At 38.7% G+C, this 22,729-nt stretch overlaps 1 long non-coding RNA gene across 2 annotated transcripts in view; it reads right to left on the bottom strand.

The window, feature by feature from the left end:
• LOC114012259 (uncharacterized) overlaps positions 1-22,729 on the bottom strand; it is a 95,210-nt gene that overhangs the window by 28,408 nt on the left and 44,073 nt on the right. For both annotated transcript variants that reach the window (XR_003554618.2, XR_003554617.2), the window contains 2 exons: positions 15,306-15,413; positions 14,187-14,309 (listed from right to left, as the gene is read on the bottom strand). This is a non-coding gene — a long non-coding RNA (uncharacterized LOC114012259). The remainder of the gene's footprint in view (positions 1-14,186; positions 14,310-15,305; positions 15,414-22,729) is intronic.

The following is a 22,729-nucleotide window of genomic DNA, read 5'->3' as shown; positions in this document are numbered from 1 at the left end:
GGAGGGGAGGGGGGTGACTGGAGGGAGCTGCTGCTCACTCTGGCAACCCCTGAGCACTTGCCTTAAGCCTGTGCTGCAATTTTTTTCCATAATGGTTGAAAAGTTAGGAAGTTAGCTTGAAGCTGAGGGACCGTGCGTGGGTACCAAAGACAGATAAGGTACAAAGCAACAGTTTGTTGAGCTATCGTGTGATCTGCGGGCCAAGGTTAGTCTTTATCTCTGCTGCAGGGTACGTACTACGACATATTCCAACAAACTAGTAATGTATTTATTTTTCGATAAGTGGATGTGTGTGTTAAATGTCTCACGTTAGTCTTGCGTGCCCTGGTGACTTGAAATGAGAAGAAAAAAACCTTATAGAAATTAGTACGCAGAAGAAACTACTACAGAGGTTGGAAGGGAATTTACCAGTAAACTTTACTTTTAGATGTCTTTTACAGTATTATTTATTACCCCTTGGGAATCAGTCATCTGCTACTTTCAACACCTCAAAACCTGGCTGCAAAGATTTTTTTCAGAAGGTGGGAGAACCTCAACATGTTGCATCTGTGTGTGCACTAGTTACTACAGGAATAAAAGAAAATAATGTTCATTGAGTCAGGATGCATTTATGTATTCATTTATTATTAACCTGCCTCATATGGCCCTGTCTGGGTCTTGGTCCCCAAGAGCCACCGTTCATTATCATGGTTACAATATGGAAAACAAAAGAGGTAGAGCAGTATTTTGAGAAGTCTCAGTCTTGGAAAAAGACTGCTTCCTCGTAAGCGAGGTGGAAATGTAGGACAAAAAGATGCCCTGTGTGTCCGATAGGCATGATCTAAGACAAAAGACAGTAAGTGTGTACAAGTGGTAAGCTGTAAGTGTGTGAGCTATTGCTGTGTGCATGCTGGTTTGGGGATGGGCATGCATGTCTTCTGAATGTTTACAACCAAATATGCTCATTTAATGGGCGTGGTCATTTCCTGTGGTTTTTTGTGTCTCAAGCACACAACCTAATAACACATTGTTGGTGTAAAGGCTTTAGATTTTATAGGATAGACAACTTTTACTGCCATACCACTTATACAGAAGTCAGCAGCAAGCTCACAGCTAAAATATGATCTTATATATGATTTAAGAGACATTTGCCACACCGAAAGAGTTCCTTTTGTGATTTTGTCCTGTTTACTGAGCAGTTGTGTTTTGTGATGATTATCAGCTCCAACAGGAACCTAAAGAGGATTACATATCAATAGGAGAGCAGTAGGAGATGCAGTCGGGTAATTAAGTGGAGAGGTTGACCTCATGTTTCCTCATTACAACATTTTAGCCAGGCGGTACTGCTCAGGCTTCATTGAGAAATTGGAGAAGGGCTTTTCCAGAGCTGGGGCAGAGGCCTCCAGCTGCATGTGCGGGGCTGAGCCTGGGACACAGGAGTGCCCTCTGCCTCATCGGGGAACCCCAAAGATGCTGCTGCCTCCACCTGCCTCTCCCCAAAACAGGGATCATTCTCCCAGGGAGTTTGGAATTGTTTCTTGAGCCTAGAGGTAAAAACGCAGGATATGGTATGTTTCTGGTACACACGGCAGGAAAACTTGTATGTTCTGGCTTTCAGTGAAGGTAATTCACTTGTGCAATCCCACCAGCAGAAAGTAGCTGAGCTCAAATATTTGGGAGTGAAATGTGGTTATAGGCTGATACAAATGAGAAGATTTTGACTGTAAACCATTTATTCATTGCTATTCTCTCCTGAAAGATTAGCTCCCAATTTGGAACAAATCTCCCTTTATCCAAGGCCCACTCCTCTCTCTGCTTTTGGAGAAAACAGGAAAAACAATCATTTAAGCTATGGAGTAGTAATATTTTGTCAGAACAACTGCTTTGTTCTGGAAATCAAAATGATCTGGGTGTGATTACCTCTGTGTGGAGATTTATGTTTTCAGCATTAGGCAGAAGCTGTTAAATAAATGTTGACTCAGGCTTCTGCATTTTCTCTGTAATTTCCCACATCTTAATTCTTCACTTTGTGCAGCTGCTTCTGAAACTTGGAACTAAATCTTCATTTTAATGTTCTTTCTCGTGTTTCTTTCACTGCTTCATCCACATCTTTTCTGCTTTAATGCTACAATAGTGTGCAGGAGGATTAGTTACGCTGATTAAAAAAATAAAAACTAGAGAAAGAATGAATTAGTTTAAAAGCAAGACACCTTCATTAAACGAAGTAGGGAGAATAATATATATAATTAGCAAGACTTCTGCTTACTGTATGCTCTAATGTAATATATTAGCCATCTAATTATTTTAAAATATTATTAATTGCCTTGAAATTGTTAGCTACTGTTGTTAATAGCCAATTAGGGCTACTCTTAAAAGGGAGCTATTTGCTGATAATAATAAAATTTTAGAAAATCGGGGTACTTAGCCACATTTTCTTTCATACTTTTTTTTTGTTTATTCCTTTTCATAACGTGTAATTCACTTTTCTCCCCCATAAAACAGAAAAGAGTGACAAACCCACATTCTATAAAGGGTATTTACATTGGTAAAAAATAAAGCAAAAGACCTTTTTTCTCCTTTTTGATAATATGAGTATAAATACTCAGTAAAATTTGCAGTGGAGTGGGAGCCCATCTGTTTACTGTTCTGCCCAGTGCTCTTTGTGTGTACCTGTATTCCACAGTGAGGAAGCGTGATTGATACCGACACAGCCTCTGACTTATTCCTAGAAGTATTTTTTCCATTTAACATTCATGTTCTTAGAATAGTGAATTAAAGATATTGCATTCCTGTTCACTGAGCTCCTGTTCTGCAAGATCTGTTCTCCTGTTTCTCTTTTACTTGAATTTTTGCATCCATTTTCTTCCATGTTATTATAAATTAACGTATAGATCATTGCATGGCAGTGGGGAGGAGGGCTAGAAAAAGCTATTTTTTTCTCTTTGGCATTTACTTTGCAATGGAGAAGGGGATATACAGAAATGCCCAATTGTGACTGAAAGCTCTTTCAGCTATGAAGACTGTAGATTCCTTTTTCTTCTTCCCTGTCAAGGCTGGATGTTTACAGAACCTATAGAGAGGACAGTGGGAAATATTCCTTAAATAACAGCAATATGGGTTGTTCTGTCATTTTTGCCCTTGCTGGTGTGCTTGTTGTGGGCAGCAGGATGTGACATCTTCCTGAATGTCAATTTAGTATCTCTTATCTATAACTGATCTGGTTGAGATTTCTAGGGAAACTTAGGGAATTGGTGATGGCTAATGAGCTTCTAACCCCCTTTAGGCCCTTTTCAGCACCCTAGCTTTCTTTTTCAATGATAGTTACTCTCACACAGTAAGCTGTAGCTCTCAGGGTCCCTATGGCCATGCCTACAAATTCCTAGTGACCAAATCAGATTCAGCAGAAACCCATAAACAGCTGGTACTTCAATGGCCCAGTCTTGAAATGAGCGCAGTCTGTTAAATAAGCAGAGATGCTTCCATTTACATTTAAGGCTGGTTGTGATCCATTAATTGTTGTCTGGTTATGTTGCCTAAAATTAAAAGGAAATTTTGAATGAAAACTGTTCATACCATTGCTGGCTTTAACGGGATATAAAACTGTACTTTGCAAATCTACTGGAGATCTTTGAAGAGGTTAATAAGGAAGTGAATAAGGGTGAGCTAGTTGCTGTACTTATATCTCTGAAAGGCTTTTGATGAAGTCCTGTGCCAAAGACTTTTAAAGGAAACCAAGAAAATAAATGATGGATCTCATTAATGGAGTTCTGCATAATCTGTGCTGGGGTCCGTCCTCATAAGCATACCATAAACTGCTGGGACAAGCAGATGACCAGAGAGGTGAAACAGTTTGAGGATGATAGGAAGTTAATTATTCAGGGTAGTAAATGTGAAGAACACCTATGTGGAAACACAGAAGTACCTCAGGAGACTGTGTGGGCAAATAAAATTTAGTATGCACGAATCTAAAATGATGCATGTAGGAAAAAGCAATCCTAAATTCACATACAAAATTCTAGGCTCTAAGCTGACCATTATGATTCAGGATCATGTTCCATGAAAACATCGTCTTGGTGCTGAGTGGCAGCCAAAAAGTTTTCCAAATGTTAAGTGAGAAAAGAGACTAGAGAACAACTGTATGAATCAGTGTTGACCCAGGGGTTGAATAGTGTAAGCTGTTCCAGTCCTTTAATCTCAAATAGGATGTAGTACAGCTGGGAGATGTTCATGGAAGTGTAAGTAGGGTGAAATGACTTCAATCGCAGGAATGGGGTGCGTAAAAAACTGGGACCATTCAGTTTAGAAGAGCTGTGATAGACCTACAAACTGATGAGCGGAATGGTCAAAGTGGGTAAGAATTGGCTCCTTGCTGTGTCTTCCAGTACAAAAACCAAGGGACATCAAATGAAGCTTGTAGGAGACAAGGTCAAAAGAAATCAGAGAGTTGTTTTTCATGCAACAGGTAGTAGATATGTAAGTTTTTCCAAAGGACATGGGGGCTGCTGGAAGTATACATGGGTTCAAGGAGAGATTGCACAACTCTATGGATGAGAAATTCATTAAGACTTATTAAACTGCAGAAACTGCATCCACTCAGAAAATCCCTGCAGCTAAAAATAGTTGTTATATGGAAGAACCTGTGGGGACATGCCCTCTTTCTGCTATTCCCTGCTCAGTGCCTTCGAAACCTTCCTGGGGACACATCCTGGGCTCAGCAGACATTTGGAGTGATCTGCTATGGCTCTCTATATTCTAATACCACTCTGGTCTCATGCCTCAACAGTGTCAGGAGAGATTTGGGCTGTGTACTACGGGAGTGAGAAATTTTTCTTTTTTTCCCATTCTTGGATGCTATAACATGTCTGTTGATTAATCAACAGATGATCACCTGGTCCTTAACTGATGAAACCTGCCTTGCCTGATAAAGCACAATTTTAAACTACACTCTAAAAATGAGACATCTCTGCAGTACTGGGGAAACCTGCAGCAACCAACTGTAACAGCTGACAGACCCAGAGTCTTGCGTATCCCATAACAAATAAAAAATTATTTTGTATTGCCCAGGAGGAAAAACTATCAGAAATTGTGATAGCGTTTCCTTAATTGTGAATTTATTTCTAGTAGTGCCTAGATAGACAAAAGAAAACTAGAAATCAAGCCTCTGCATAAATGATGTTACAACATAAGTTATAAAAATCTGTGGGAAGATCAGCTCTGATTGCTCACTGGTGACTTCCTAATTTACAGCAGTATACTGCTGTAGCAGAGTGAAAATTTACTTTACTAAGCTTGTACTTTACACACTGTCCTTCCTTTAGATTTGTGCTCTAATCTGTACAACTAGTCCAGGCAGCGATGGGAGCAGCCTTGTTATCGTGGCTTAAAGAAAATAGCCCAGATGTGACTCTTCTGTTTCTCCTACTGCAGCTGTACATTATCAGCAAATTAAAACTGTCGCTAACTCAGCTGCTTGGACACACAAGTGCCCTTGCCCTAGTGAGCTGCTGAGCGGTGTTTTATGATCTCTTCTCCACTCTTTTTTGAGTCCTTCCCAATTGCTCCAGAGAGAAAATACAACAACAGATACCTCAGCTTGCTCCCAAGTTCCTGATGGTCTGGATGGTGGAAGATATTTTATACTACCAGAGCTTGGGTCCTCAGGTTCTCCCATACTCATATTTTGGACTGTGGTTTTAGTCACATCGTTGTCCCAGTAGAAGAGGATTATTTTATGAGATCTAATATATGATCTGTAAACATTGCTTTTCAAGTAAATCCACTGTAAAATTTTCTAGCAGAAGGATTTCAGTTACATGTGCAAACACGTGATGAATATATCCATGTATCCTAAATAATTTTATATCAACCTAGAAAGGTTTCACTGTAATGTACTGATTTGAAAAATACAGAAAAGATCTGGACTTTTCACATCAGTAGATCCAGAATGCTAATGCTTTCACTTTATTCTCTTACATTAATTATACTGTGCTAATTTCAAAACTCATTTCGGTAATATCTAACATGGATTTTTTTAAAGTTTCTGTGCTGAAGGATGTTTTGAAATTTGTGGTCCAATTCTGATTTAGAATGAAAGGAAATTTCAGAATATTGCAGTTTTTCAATGGCAAAGAAATGCAGGAATTTTATCAGCTGTATTTGAGTCGTTACAGAGTGGACTTGAACCTTTTCTTGGTTTCTCTGTACAATCCCATCTCTTCTCTTGTATATGGATTTTACATAGATATACTTATGCCTGTACATGATTGTCCCTTTTTTGTGGAAGCAGCTTTCTTTTTATTCTATATTCTAAATTTTTTAGTTCGACCAACATTGTAGCCAATGAAAACTACCTCATTTCACCTGAAGAAAGAAGAAATGCATTTTGAATGTGTGTCATGGAGGAATTGCTTTTTAATTAATCCCTTTAGCTTCAAAATTATTCACAGACTAAGGAGTTAGACTGAGCAGAATTAAATATTTTCATCTTATTTCACTGCATATACATATATCTTTTTCTCGTATGTTTCAAGGAGATGAAAAAATAAGAATTTGTGCTTTATAATGGCTGTTTTAGCATCCAGAATGTTGATTGGTTGGTGTGAAATAACATGAGAAATACAGCTCACTCTATGCTATATTATGTTCTGTTCCATCATTAAATTGCTTCAGGTTTGGGCTTGACCAGGTAATGCAGAATTCATGTTTGCCACATTCTGCAGTTTTAATGGTTTAAAATCCCAACTTTAGAAAGTTTAGTTATGTTATAAATGCAAAGGTCTGTGGATGGAAACAAGGAAAGGTTTATGGGAAGAGGTTGTGGTTTTTATGTGGTAGGTTGAAAAATGGTTTGGAAAAAATGGACTCTTGAATCATCAAAAACCCCAATCAACAGATAGAGTCAATTGATTTGAATTTCCAAGTGTGATTCCTTACATCTTGAAGATGTAAATGAAAACATGTCAAAAACTCACCCAGCTGAACAAAAAAAAAAAAAAAAAAAAAAAGTCCTCTAAAATAATAAAATTATACACAAGAAAGAAAAGACACTCCAGTTGTAAACTCTGTCCTGGGGGAAAATATGTCTGATTGATACAAAATACATTATTAGAAGGAGTGTTCTTTAAGAAGAGACAGAGGGAACTTCCATTAGGTTTTGACTGTCATTGACATGTTAGGAAAATTACAGGCTACTGAGATGTTTCATTAAAAGAATTCTACCGCTTGAAACATTATGATTTCTTGGCTAGTATAAAGTTGTTTAGCTTTTAAGACCAGAAGAGATGACTATAATTATCTGCTCTGACCCTATGAATAAAACGGACCATAGCAAGTCACAGATTTATTCAAGCCACAAGCTGGAGCGTAGTTTTTGGAAAAGTGCCCAGTCTTGAAAAGTAAAGAGCATCTCAAAACACCAACAAAATAAAATGTGTGGACAATATTTAACACATAGTTGAAGCATCAAAGAGAGTCTAAAAGATCTTTAAAAGGCCAAATTCATTGTTGGTTTTTTTTTCAAATGGTGATGTCAGTTGACTGTAGTTGATGCCAGTGAAGTGTTACTGTAAAAGAAAAGTGCAGGGAACGTGCTAACCACCTTCCCAAGGATTTTTCATGTTATGTGTCATGTTCCATGCTGTACCCCCGCCCCCCAGTTTAGTATTACCTGAAGTAGTCACCTTGGCCCTGACTTTTATCCCTTCTCTGCATGGTGCTCATTTCCTTTTCCTAAGTCCAGGGACCACTGGAGAATTAACCGCAGACACTGCATCCTGAGCTTGAAATGAGTTGTAGTGAAAGCTGAGACTCTGGGACACTTCTTTATTTAATTTAGAATCCAGAATGGATTTATCTAACTTAATAAACATATTGTTAAGGAAACCTAAATAATAACATAGAGCTCTTATGAAACTCTTAAACAAAGAAACTCTTAAACTTTAAAAACCCAAACTTTCTCAAGAGTTACAACTGAGACTGGCACTAGAGTCTTATGGGAGTTTGCTTATGAAATGGCTGAAGGGGTAAAGCTGTAAAAACAAATAACAAACTCCTTCCACCCCTGTCCAAATTCCCATGTGAAAAGATGCACCAATAATTACAGTTCCTTCTTTCTTCTGATAGTATTTATCTTATCTGTTTTATTTCCTTGCCTATAAAGTTTCATTTGGATATTAGTCTGCTTTATGAAAATAAATCCTGTAGCTGTTGTTATACCACCTCCCAGGACAAATATCTATGTATATAAAGAGTAACCATCTTGAATTTCATTGCTGTGTACTTTTGAGTAAGACGTAAGGATTTTTGTAGAGTTTGATCCTGTAATGGTCTGTATCATGCCTTCCAGGCTTCTCGTATGACATTAAGGTTTTCTTTCGTCCCCTTCTCTAGTACCCACTCTACTAACAGTCTGCAACATGTGCTAGGAAACAGGGGTATCAGTATGCTAACAAAGTACTTTGAGAAAGACAAATTTCAAACTAAGAAAACCTGCATTCCCCAAACTACCTGCATGCGATGAAACCAGTGATTTATTACAGAATTAAGACCGTGGAAGCCAGAAAACATTTCAATTTAGTTTCCATTCAGCTCCTGTCCACAAATATGCAGCTTAAGGCAAGTCCTCAAGTGAATATAGCTTATTCTTTTTGCCTTTTACACATAGGAAAACCCGGTTAGTATTGTACCTTTTCTTAAATACTGAAATTAATAATATTTCTGATCATTTTCACTGGTAATAATCACTGATACAATTTGTATGTCCTCCCAGTAGATAGAAAAACCTTTCCAGGCATCTGCCTGCCTATAATTAAAAAAGATCTCCAGCTACGCACCAGCAATAACAAGCATAGTAATGACACATTACTTTGTGCTGAACTGAGGCTATGTGACATTGTCATTGGGCACATAAAAATCTAAAACATGATGGAGTCACATAGCTCCCTTCTATTACCTTTTAATGCTACTATCCTGAGATGAGTTACTCTTTATTTGCATTAAAGTGAGGAGGAATTCTTCTCTTAAGGAGCACCAATTAATTTTAGAAGATACCATTACTGTGCCTAACATTTCCAGTTAATGAAATCCAGATTTTTATATTGTGCCTGTAGTTGGTTGTATTCCTTCTTTACAAATTGTACAGAGCTCCTCAGTCCAAAGTGAAAGTAAATAGTAACTTAAAAGTAGTCATCCCAGTGCACCCCTGAAAAGTAAGTAAAGCAAAGCACCACAACTGGAGAAAGATCACTATTCGCTGTGGCTTCCACAGATCTGATCTCCTACCTTAAAGTGTTTCCAGTGTTTGTGGTTTCCATGCAGGAACTCACTGATGAGCATGTTGGTATGGTTTGTGAAACATAGGTGGTATATGTACACCTGTAATTGCTTTGTTGTCCATGTGTGGCAGAGACATGGTACTGGTGGCTAGAGTGTGATTCTCACAAACACACACCACCTCCTCCACCCTCCCCTCCAAAAAACACACCAAAACCCCAGACATGTCCTTTTCATGTATATTTGTGATATACAGAGGTGAAAAGTGCTGTGGTAGAAGATTATTATGCAGTTCCTTCAGTTTTAACTTAACAATTCAAATTCTCTGAAGGGCTCTTTGAATTCCATAAGAATGGGTCTTTTTAGGATGTTATTGATATCAAGCAAGTTACCCCGGATTTATACTGAAATGAGTGATTTCTCATCTTCACAGTGTGCCAAGTTTGATTTTAATTTGCACTGAGGCAAAAGTCCCTTCAGTAAGTCAGTCTTGCCTAGATAAGAATTCATGTCTTTGCTTTTGAGCTTTTGTCACACAACTCATTTTGCTGAACCATTACAGGAAAATAAATGCTTTTTGTACGAATTCAGCACTTGCCATCCTTCAGTTAAGAACTGACAGATCTCTCTCACCTACGTGTTTCTTAGTCACTCCAAAAGTCTTGTTTTGTTTTGTATTTCCAAAGAAGTCAAAAGAGGGAAATAAAATGGAAGTTTTACATGCCATACATCCGTAAACATACACACACACAAATATGTTAGCCCTTCAGCCCACCTGAAAGGAAGTAGAACCTTCCTGAAGAACTGAAGCAGCGTTGTTCGCTGTCTGGTCTGATGTGCTGTGGAAATGTTGTCCTAGACATGACCCTGTCATGCCAACCACTGTCATTCTTATGAATAATTATAGTCAAGTCAGTGGAGAGCTGGCTGTAGGGAGTGGTCATTTTCATGAGTCAGACTTGAGGAGTTAAGTAAGTGCTGCATTTTTGCAGCAGGCTTCTAGATGTGGTTGGGAAGAAATGTTACAACTTAGCACATACGTTGTCATCCATCCCAAATGTCACTGTGTAGCTGAAGCTGAATATTTGATTTGGTTATATGTATTGTCACTTCACCTGGTGGCAACCGTTGCTATAGTGAGAGGCTGAAAGGCCTGTCATGAGGATGGAAAGATGGACCCTCTGCACAGGCTGCATCCGAAGGGAGATGTACTACCTGCTTCCAAAGTCATACCTTCTTCTCCTGACACTTAAGATTGGTTGTCTATGCCCAAAGTGTGCTATTTGTTACCTAAAATGATATTCTACATGGCTTTCAGTCCTGTTACCAGCCTTAAAATGACAAATTATCTTCTCAGCTTCTAGTGCATTATTACAATGTTTTTATTGGTGAACAAAGCAAATGGGTTTCAAGTTAGCCTCAAAGATGTGATTGTGAGATACCAAACAGTTTTCTCATGGTCCTGCTGATGCATGCAATGGTTCACATTTAACCTGTGCAAAGATTAATATAGATATCATGTGACATCTTCTTTCTGACTCTTTGACCACTACTAAGGCGCAGTACTTTGTAGTGCTGTCCTGCATCCATTTGTCAACCGTACCTAATTGATTAGGCTACTGTAACATTTTTATTCTGCACATGAAGTTCCCTCCTCAGCAGTCTCTCCCTCCCAAAACGTACATTCATCATTAATTAAAAAATCAATGGGGGAGATGGTCTGGACATATACAATTGATAGCTTCCCTCTTCAGATTAGCATAACCTACCAATTCATTACGTGAAGTGAATAATACAGTTGCTGCCACTGTGAAAAGGGGCAGGTCACTTGCTGTAAATTCCTTAAAATGTGCCTTTTCATTCACCAAGTGTTTACCGTGTGTTTGGAGGGATCCATCTTCTTTTTGAGCCCAGATTTGTCTGCTATCTCTTGGCAAAGCAGCAATCATAAATTTAGACAACTAAATGCTTAAAAGTTGGAAGACTGAGAGGTTCCTCCTGGAAGCTGCAATGATTAAATGGAGAGCTGCATAGTGCTAAGACTGCAACTATGAATAAGACATTAGAAAAAGATGAAAGGATCAAAAAATTTGGTCCCTTTAAACCCAACAATGTCTCTTGCACAAGAAAGGTGATTGGAATTTATGCCACAGTGTGCATACTTTCCTGTGTTTTAGCATATTAAAACAGTGGAATCTCACAGATATTTCTTTCACTCCATATTATACTAGGATTAGAGTCTTCCCTTTCTCTTTTCTCAAAGAAATAAGCTTTCAGTCACATTTTCCAAAATAGCTTCTGTGGGCTTTCAGTACCTACCCATTTATAACTTTACAACCCAGGTCAGTTATGAAAAAGATATAATATTTCCTGTAAGAGTCAGGAATACAGCTGACATTACGTAAGCATTCCTGTAATAGATGGATAGAAGAATAGTCTCCGCCCCTCCCCCACCCCCCTTTTTTTTAATGACAGTCAAGGATCAGATTCTGATATTGTTGTCCATGTTGTACCTTATGCCAGGAATTTCACTGAAATTAATGGGACATCTTGAGGAGTAAGAAGATGGACAACAGGAGTAATGCTTAGATTCTTCCTGTCAGTGCCAATACACTGGAATCTTTATGCTGAATAAAACTCATCACAAACTACACATACATATAACAAGAATCTTTATCTTAAATTATACGATATGAAAAATGACTTAGCCATTTAAATAAAAGGAATGCATGCTTACATTTCCCATAAACATTAATGGAGATGTCATTGGAGTTTTAAGTGGAGTAAAAAATCATTCCCAATTAATTAACTGCAAGAGAGCCATTCACCTCAGCAGGATTTGGACCAGGTTTCAAGTGATGCTTAGTGACTTTAATGGACTTTGTTCCAGGGATTATAAAAGCATGCCCTGTAATGTTTAAATTGGGGTTATAAAACTAAAGGTATGAACTGAACTGAAGCTACAGTAGCATTATTAGCAAATTGTCATCTATAATAAATAAATCAGGGAGAATACCTGAAGTAGGGCTAATACTACTATTTACAACAACATTTGTGCCAGGCTACAAAAAAGAGTAATGATAGCTGTCTTCCTTGTTATTAATTTGTAGTGCAACTGTCTTTGTTAGAGGTCAACAGAATATACAGGTAGTTACCAACATGTCTTAAACCAAAGATGTCTTTATCTAGTTTTATATGAAGAGCAATTTATTATTGTTTTTAATTAGCACTTCTGGGTTGTCCCTTGAGCTGATTTTGCAACACTTCCAATGTGATTACCACTCACAGTTTTTATTTAGACATTGGTGAAGAAAATTACTGCAAAATTGTCTTGCTCTTCATATGCACGTTTTGAGTCAGATATTTCTCTCCAGAAAACTTTCCAAAATGATTAATTGAAGATCCAATTGCAAAATCAAAGTCTCAGTCTACTGAAATGGTGGTCTTTCAGCACAGAAAATAAGTGCAAAGTGCCTGTACGTATTAAATCCATACTGCTAGTGGTACTTCCCTGTCAAATACGGTTTTCTATTATTTACTTAGTATTATTTCTCATGTTCCAAATTATGGGGTTTTCCCATGTTTCTCCTCAGTCATCTGGCAGGATTTCTTGGTTGTTATTTTCCAGTAGTTATAATTTTATGATATTAATACAGTCCTTGCCAGAACCCCTTTGTGTTACTTTAAATAATTCTTCCACGGTGTGCTCTTCAAACCTCAGTAGCCATCTATCATATCTCTCCTGTCTTAGCCTAACTATATATACAAATCTTCCATGACCACGACACATGGAAAAAAGGAAAGATGGATGAACCAGATCTGATTATTTCTACATGAATAAAGTTTTCTTAGCTAAACAAAGGCCCTTTTCATGTCAAAAAAACTTGCAGATTATTGGCCCATGACACTACATATATGAGGTTTTCTAGAAGCATGTTATTCATTTATTTGTCTGTGATGCAGTGTTGTTACATTTTATCATGTAAACATGTACTCTAGAAGCCTTTATAAGATGCAGATTATTGACCCAGTGCTATAAATATTTACTCATAGTTTTAAAACTCAAATAAGTTGACCTGGTTGTATGACTACTCATTCTTAAAAAAGAAAGTACCGCTGTAGTAGATCTGTATTTGGAATTAAAAATAAAGCTTAGAAATCTTATCTTAACAAGCCAGAATATTTCTGAGGTAATTTCAAACTCTACATATTGTGCATTGCTCTTACAGCTTAATGGCTTGCAAAATTTTGGTTTTTAAATACAAATATTTTTTTGAATTGTAAGAAGAAAAAATTAAACATGTTTCAGTTCTAAAACTTGTTTGCCAAGTTCCAGCCCAGAGCAAAATTTTTATGGTTGAGTAACAAACCTCTGAAAATAGGGGTTTATAATGGAAACACTGACACCGCTTTAACTATAGCGGCACCAGCAGTGCAGTGTAATATACACTAGAAATAGAAAACAAGATTAGAGATGACATTTAGGACATGAGGCCTTCTCAAGGCTGTGGGAAAAATAACTGCGTTCTATTTTTTTCCACAGCCTGAAAAAGGCCTCCTGGTCTAAGTGTCACCTCTAATCTTATTTCCCATTCTTACCGTGCATTTAGTTAACCCATTTTTTTAATTATTATTGACAGCGATTTGTTGCAATTTTAAGTACCAACCCATATCCCGATTGTGGCTTCCCTAGCTAGTGTATGTCAAGGTGGTGGGGAAAGTACGAAGGAGATGCAGTACTTTGTTAATATTTCTTTATCAGAGAGTCATAGTCCTGCAGCTGGCTGGACCCTGTCATTACCAGCTGTGCTAGCTGGTGCATCAGGCAGGGGAGGGTCCCTCACACCTGCGTCAGAGCAGGGAACTGTAGGACTGTGCATGCGTGCAAGCTACTTTTTGTAAAGGCAAAGTAAAAGTTAACAATTAAATATACTTACCCTGGAACCTTTGGGAGCATTAGCCAGGACAGTCAGTTACACAGGTGCAATGGCTTCCACCACCACTTCTGGAGCAAGCCACATCTTCCACTACAATTTAGCCTGGAGCCAGGGTCCTGAGTACTGTAAAGTGAGAATGTTGCTGACCATTAAGAAATAATTTGGTAATACGTGACTCTGGGCTGGTTTGCCGTCACCACAATGCCTTGGTGTTGGCATTGTCAGGAAGATCTCTCCATTGCTGTGGCCCTCCACCAAAGGAGGGACTTGGTATGGTCTCAGAAGGGTAGCTAAGCTCATGAGGCAAGTTTTCAGTTTCTCCATGTTGAGCATTTTCCTTCCTTAGCCATCTTCTAACTCATAGCTACTTCAGTTTCCTATCCACTGCACTACATGATAATTGCCTGGGTACTTATATGGCCTTTTAATGCCCACGGTGGTGCCACAGCATTATTTTGCTGATATCTTGCAAGCTCCATTCTCAGTGTGGGGTAAAAAGGAGCAATAAGCAAAGAAAGTACCATTGCAGAACAAATGCAATTGTAATTACTTCTTGCACTCACCAGACTGATAACCAGAGGGAGATCTATATCCTTAGGATGATCAGACAGACAGAATACATCTATCTTGTCTATATTGCTAGAATGGCCAAGGTAGAAACTTGTACTACATTTGAACTGCATTTTCAGTACTCATCTGATCAATTCTTTTTATTGCTGCATTCACAGCAGACAAAGATACTGGAAGCTACTGTCCGTTCTCCAAGAAATGCATCCTGCAAAGTCGGTAATAGTGGCAAATCTATTGCTGAAGCAATGGCCTAGTGAAATATGCTTTGTTCCACCACTGTGAAAGTTGATATACTTATTCATGTAGGGATAAATGTGACCTATTCTGTTCCATATATGTAAGTAGGTGCATAATAACATATATTTTGTTTGTATGCACAGTGTCTTCTTGGTAGGTAGGCTGCAGCCAGCAATTGCCAGCTGCTAAACATTCAAGGAAACATGAATTGAATTGCTCTCCACACTGTGGGAGAGTGGCCAGGAAAAATTCACATTTAACATAATCAATGGACTCAGCTCCTGTAGCAAAGATATAAGAAAATTTGCTTACCTGTGTACATCTTCTGGATTTTAATTTTCAGAAAATGAGGTGAATAACAATTATTCTCTCTTGCACAGATGATACATCTTAAAGCCTATGATAGCTCCCACAGAAAATCTGGAATATGAATGATTTAGTAAGGTTGAGCTTTCATGTTCATTTTTCAACAAGATTTTGACATTGTTATTGGCACAATACCTTAATCGACTTCATGTTGTTTACAGATACAGGAAAATGTCATATACTTTCTTTAATCTTTAGGAAATATAAACATTCTTTTAAAAATGTTCTTTCCAGTGCTTACATCTCTCACTGAACAGTACATTATGCACAAGCCAAATGCATGATATAGTCATTTCACAAAAAGTAGCATGATGATTTAAAATGCCATTAGTTACTGAAGCTGCTGTGGCAGGCTGCTAACCACACTACTTGTTTGTAGGCAACTGCTGGGAGACGGAACATTCTTCCAAAACCATTTTCTTGGTCATACAGGGCTGTGAATGTGGGACATAAAAAATGGGTGGAACAGAAGCCTATGTTGGGAAAGCAGAAGTCTCCACTTCAGGCTATAGCTGTGCTAATCACTGCACATGGAGTGCTAAATTATTCCAGGTGACATGCTGAACCTAACACTCATGTCAGAACACTGCATTACACCAGCCATTATCTCTCACTTGTGACAGTCTCCAGTCACAATTCTGGCCTGCAGGGGCAGAACAGGAGTTTCTGAGAAAAGGTTCTCTGCACATAGAAGCTGCAAAGAGTTAATTTGGAAGAGTTCTGTTAAAACACTTCAGTGGAGTGAGTGGGCGCTGATGGTATTTTCACCTGATCCAGCCCCAGTGTAATCCCACATAACTCTGGTTTAAATGGGTTTTCATGCAAAAAACCCCAATTTAACTAAACACACAGTATTGCACCTTCTGTTACCCTGACACAGCTCTGTGTACAGGTGATTCTATCCTACCCAACCTGAACCAATAACCATAGCCTGCTGTTTGGTAGATGGGAGGAATGTGTTTACAAAAGCAAAGCTCATGGCTGGTGGGCACAGATCTGCAGCTCTGAAGATCCCACCAGCCATGCAAATCCTTCACCCTTAAAAAAATCCTGTATTTTCTCTCTAGGTACAGGTAAATGACCTTGGAAGTGCTGTGGCAGTAGGTCATATTAAGTCAGCACTATGTCTTTTTCCTTGTTTGCGCAATTATGAGCATGTATGATACTACACTGTCAGAGACAGCAGAAGATTAACTGTGTGCTGATAATGTACACAGGAAAAGAGGACGTGGCAAAATTTGCCTAGGTTCAGCACTAGCTCTGATTTTCCAACACACAAATCTGAAATTCACTAGTGGGAAACCAAGCAAAGCAAACCAGTCTACTGGCAAAATTTGCTGAAGTGTAGGCAAACTAAAGCTGTTAGCTTCACACAGCTCTAGGTCCAGCTTATCCAGTTCTAGCAAAACTTCATGGCTTCATGCTGCATTTCTTCCTATGAAAGTCAATGTTACTATTTCTTGGTGGTTTATTTCCTTCTTGTGTACCACAGAGACATGACAGTGAAAGCTCAGTTTCAGTATGCAGGCACAGCATTTGCGTTATCTCATTCCAACAGCAGGCCCTGTTCTGCATCACATCGTTCATAGGAGGCAATAGGCAGAATGTTGTGATGCTAAATTGTGAAGATTTACAGCAACAGTTTTCTGTGATAACCTTGTATTTATGCTAATCAGAAGCTACTTGAAATAGCAGACCGATATTATAGTACCACTACGCATAACCCAGAAACCATTCACCATATTTCTCCCCACGTTTGTTTTACAATCTGGCGGGCCCATTGGCTGGAGTAATCTGAACAGATTTACACTGCATGATGAAGACTTTTTCCTCTAGGCTCACTTTGGTTGCTTCCCCTCCTTAATGAACCTTTCCCTTTAAGTCACCTTGGGAAGCAGCAGAAATCCTCCTGCAAGAATGATACTGCTGAAGATTTGCAGGGCATCTACACAGATAACTCAGCTGATGGTCAGCTTTAAAGCCTGATCCAAAAGGACCACAAGGAAACAACAGGAGGACAAAGTTCTAGGTGCTCTGACTCAGGCTGAAGCTTCTGAGTGGTTGGAGTTGGCTCCTTGCTACTTTACCTCTCTGTCATTTTCTGTGTCCTAGACATTCTTCACTCTACTCTGGAACAGGTATCTGAATCACAATTTCCCAGACACCAGGAAGTGCCTTAGCCACCACCAAATAGGTTAGCAACGCTTCTTTAGCTGGTTCAGTGCCTTTTTTGAAGACTCGACCTCTTCAGATCAGGTTGAAATGCCCTAGCAGGAAAGGAGCCTGTCTCTCGGTACAAGACAGCCAGGTACCAGGTGCTTGGGGCACTCAGCTGTTAAGTTCATTCCTGCTCTGACTAAGAAGAATCTGCTAATTATTCTGCAATCCTCTCCCACCACATCAGACATGAGAAAGTTCACATTTGAGAAGCCCCTGGGGAAAGAAATACAGTGATGCCTAAGTCCTGGACCATCCACAGACATCTAATTTCATAGCTATTCCCCTTGGTACCCTTTTCTAGAAATCTAATTCTCTGCACAGGTTCTTGGGGAAACCTGTCTTTAGCAAAGACATCTAACAAGCCAGATTCTATGGTGCTGACCCTAAATACGTTTTTGCAAATGTTGCTGATAAACTTTCTTCTTTGTGTGCTGCTCATTGCAAAAGGGAAGGGTTTTATTTGCAAGTTAAACTGTTAAAAAGTAAAACTGAAATAAAGCTTGTCACCTTGTGTCTGACAAAAATCCTTAACTACATCATGATTTTGCAATACTTTGATCAGAAATAGGTTATAAATTCTTACAGTGAAACTGCTATTATACGGACAGAATATTGCCTAAAAAAGACACTGTTACTTGTGGCTACTGCAAAATGCCAAATCCTGCAGTCTGGTCTTAGTTTCCCTTTGAAAACATTTGTTAGGGAAAATCTGTAAAATTGATTAATTTATTAAGTATAATAATAGCAGTAATATTATACTGTAGTGAAGGTTATTTTGCATAATTTTAAAATATTTGCAGAAGGCTCAACATTTGGTGTCTTAATAAGGACATATTTTCACAGAAACAACTAGCAGTTTTGTGGTGTCTGCTGTAGTAACTGCTACAGCGGTGAGGGTCTTCTTGCCATGTTTTTCAATGCAGAAGGTAGAGTGTAGAGCCACCACCTTGGCTGGGGTCATTCTCAGGGTGTCGGCTAAATAGCTTAGGGCTCAGCTGGGACCAGTGCACAAGCAGTGTGACAGTCTCCATGCTAATGTGTCTGAAGGAATTTGCACAGGGGGAACAGGCCACTGGTGAGAGTAGCAGAATAAATCAAAAGCGTGAAAACAACTGCAGTCAAATGTCACACTCAAGCAGTCGGTGACTTGGCATGCTGTTTGGAAACAGGTTGGGTTACCTGTCAGCATGGCATTTTCTTTCTGTTGCCAGAGAATGATGTTATCTGAGGATAAAACCTAAGGAGCACAGATGGTTGTTATACAGACTTGATCCTCTAAACCCTTATTGCAGCAAATTATTCCATTGATGTAAATGGGACCACTCCTGTGAAAAAGATCTGTTATATTCTCTAATTCTTTCATTATTGAAGTGATCTAGTAAGTACGATTATGTTGCTTCATGTGTATGTTAATACACATAAAGATGCATATAAACATATGAATAAATATAAAGATACATCTATGTATCTTGAATAATGTTATTTTGTTAAAGAGATAAACTCTGTCACAGCCTAACAGTCACTGGGATCAAAGTTATTGTTTTAAGACTGTAGGATATAAGTTCTCACATAGAAACATTCTCTCTGCACTTTCTAAACAAAGACTGATTCAACTTTGGTATCTTTGCTTGGGAACCACCAGCCTGGAGTCCAGTGCCTGTCTAAGATCTAATGCTTCCGCTTGGTTTTTACATAGGCATTGAAATATTGTGGTTATGGAGCAAGAAGAGTTTAAACTGTAAACAAGAGTAAAACAAGGAAAACTGATCAAAATTCAGAATTGAGCCTTATTTGTTTTTACCTATTCCATGTTAATTTATGTATTATGATGCAAATCTCCTAGAAGTTCCTTGAAACATTGATTGTTGGAGTGTAAATAATTTTTACAGCTGCTATATCTGTTGTCAGGAAAGCCTTTATGCTCTGCGAAACTTTCAGGAGCAGAGGGCTCATGTTGTTTCCCTTACCCCATGCACTGTCTTAGAAAACAGTCCTGCTGGCTTCAGGAACATAGAAATCAAAATAGGAGCAAGTTGCCCTCAGATGGAAATCTTGCAGCCAAGAAGTTGACTCAGTTGCTTAACTTTATAATGTACCTTGCCATGTCACTGCACAGTTTTAGCAAGGCAGCTTTATGCAACTGTGTTAGAAAACACTTCCCTTCTCACTTCTTTTTGTCTGTTTCACTGCTAGTTTAGAACTGAAGCCAAACTCTTGCAAGTCCATTCTATCTAAGCAAGGATTAAAGAAAATACTGAATCCCTGCCCTCCTTCAGTTTTGGGGAAAAAAATTACAGTTCTTATAATTCTTTGCATATAAGCCATGCAGTTCAGCTTAGAGCCTGAACTTTCCTCAAGTTTTGGTATTTTGGACCATTATTTAGACCTTCTCATTTACAGTCTGCTAAACAATTTCTGTTTTGGGGATACCTTTTCCCCAGGGAAACCTGCAGTGTTGGAGTGGGGGACAGACCACCTCTAACGCTTAACTCCTGCTGGCACTAGTGGACCAGGTAGCAGTAGTCTGGTCACACAGAAATTTCCCATGATTTTTGAAAACTTGATTTCCTCTAATTAAAAACACATTATGAATTCTTTCGGGGGGTGGGGGAAACATTGCTGATTTTTATTATTGCTGTCACTCCATGGATTCAGCCAGCTGAATAATTTCTTATGAATAACAGTTAGTTTGAATTCTGGCATTTTTAATTAACTAAGAGTATTTTGTCATTATTTTACCACAGATGGATTGCAGTGAATCTGCCTGCAATGATTCTGTCCCATATTTTCTTTAAAAACAGAATCAATGTGATGACCTGCAAATATTTTACTTCCTTTGGTGCCCTTTACTTGAGCATTCTCTTTCAGTATGAACATATTTCTTCATTAAAGACTGAAATGAATATTGGTATTAGTCCTAGGTTCATCAAATAAAAAAAACATGAGGAAAAAAGGTGGAACCGTTTTCACAAATAACAGCCCAGCCCAAAGCTCTCCTTGAAAAACAATGTAAGGAAACTTTATATGTCTATGTCTGTCCATGTAAAAAACAGACTATCCATTTGTTTTTATACTTTTTCTGCAAAAACATCTTTGCCTCTGGTATAATGGAGCATTCATCATGACTCTTTATCTAAAGAAGCCAATCCATAGAAATCGTTTGGAGCCAGTTTTCTGGAGCTCCATCTGAATCTCAGTGCATGTCCGTGTAACTCAGTAACTCACCTGCTGACCTCTCATCTGAGAGGTATGTATGTCTGAATGGATAGGCCTACCACCACAAATTGTAATACTACAGTGACAATGAAGCACAGTGCAAGCTAATGCTGACATTCATTCCTGAAGCTGTAATTTAATTTAGTTATAAATGAGCTTAGCATAAGTATTACTTTGAAGTAATTTTCATTTCTCATTTGCCGGCTAGAGCTTGCAAACAGTAGAGTAAAGGTCTTCTTACTTCAGCTACAAATAAGTTAGCAATTTATTTTCTGTCAGGAAGACTACAGTGTAAATGCAGAGTCAGCGAATAATTTTTGACTAATTCATCCTGCATATGGGTACTTGGAAACTACAGATACTGCACAATAATCTCTATCTACAAATATTTCCCAAAGGAAAAGAGAACTTCAGGTTTATAATAAATCATCATCATGGACTGCTGTTAGCCCACACTAAAGAAACACTGTGGACAAGTCGAGGTGTGGGCAGTCTGGCTCAGCATTAGGAGCACAATCCCTGTGTGAGGGCAAAGCAAGGCAAGTTCAGAAGGTGGGAAGAGGACATGAAGAGGATACAGGAGGGAATGAAAGCCTCAATCTATGAGAAAGCAGCTGCAAGAGCTTCTTTAAATACACCTGCTGTTCTTTGATGAGGTTGCAAGCTTATCTGCACCATGGCCAGCTAAGCCAGACTTATATGTCCATTTAGAGCTAAGAAGGAGCTAGAGGAGAACTGGATTGGAGCTTTGATTGAAGACTGACATGCAGACTTACAAGTTGTTTGCTTCCCTTCTTTTCTGTTACTGTGCCTCGCTTAGCAGCACAGCACTAGGAGCAATGTGGCACACAGATCCAAGTTCTGGCGCTCTAACAGTGGGCAATAATTTCTCTAATGCTCATGCTTGCCTGATTCTTTTCCTTTCACTCCAGATTTCTCTCCTGTGCTGTTGTCATTACCCCTGTACCTCTAGATAGATGTAGAGATAATTCACCTTTCCCATTTTCTTTACTACATCTCCACGAGAACCATTCCCCTTCCTGACACTGCTGTCACTTCTGAACACTGCCAGCTCCTCGATGTCACTGGACAGTATCCCTGTCTATCTATTCTACCAAAAATTAAACTGCCCCCCAGTACCTGTAATGTCTCCATAACTCTTTTCCTGACTTTCCTTCCCTCTTCCTCCCCCCAGTTCTGTTGACTCCATGCTTCCACCTGTTCCCAGAGCTCTTTTCGTCCTCTTCCATTATTCTGTACATACCACCATCTCTTAGTGCAAGGATAGTGGGAATGCAGGGAAAACAAGGCTGCAAAATGAACTCTCTCTCTCTCCCTCTCTCTCTCTCTTTCTCTGCATTTACATTGGTTTCCAGCTCATTCTACTGGCGTTAATCTAAACTGTCCAACACGTTAGTGGGAGTGAAGTAGCGCCCAAAGGTTTATTACAACATTTTACCTGGCAAATGCCACCGCATTTATTGACACAAAAACTTGCTGCCTTCCTATCGGCCACTGAAGCCTCCCTATGTCAAGGTCTCTTTAATTTAGGCATAGCTCTATTAAAATATTTTGTTACACTCGGTAAGTTTTACTGTGGCTAGAGTCAATAATCTGTATTCAGAAAAAATTATCACTAAGGTCAATTGAACTTTAAAGTAATGAATGATGTGTTTATTGTATTTGGCTAGGTGAACACTACATTTTTATGATCGATTTTTGTAGGCTACATATACATATGTACATATACGTATACACAAGTATATATATTTATGCCTATGCATACGTATGTATTATATATGTATACTTGATTTTGATCTCAAAACCCTCTATTCTATATCAAATATTCCTAAAGAGAACACTTAAAGTCAACCAACAGTGACGCATCAAAATACTACAATGCATGGCCAATGTAATGTGTTACTTGAATTAAC

The sequence above is a fragment of the Falco peregrinus genome, chromosome 12, assembly GCF_023634155.1.
Source record: "Falco peregrinus isolate bFalPer1 chromosome 12, bFalPer1.pri, whole genome shotgun sequence".
Taxonomy (NCBI): Eukaryota; Metazoa; Chordata; class Aves; order Falconiformes; family Falconidae; genus Falco; species Falco peregrinus.
This window is presented reverse-complemented; position numbering and strand designations above follow the sequence as displayed.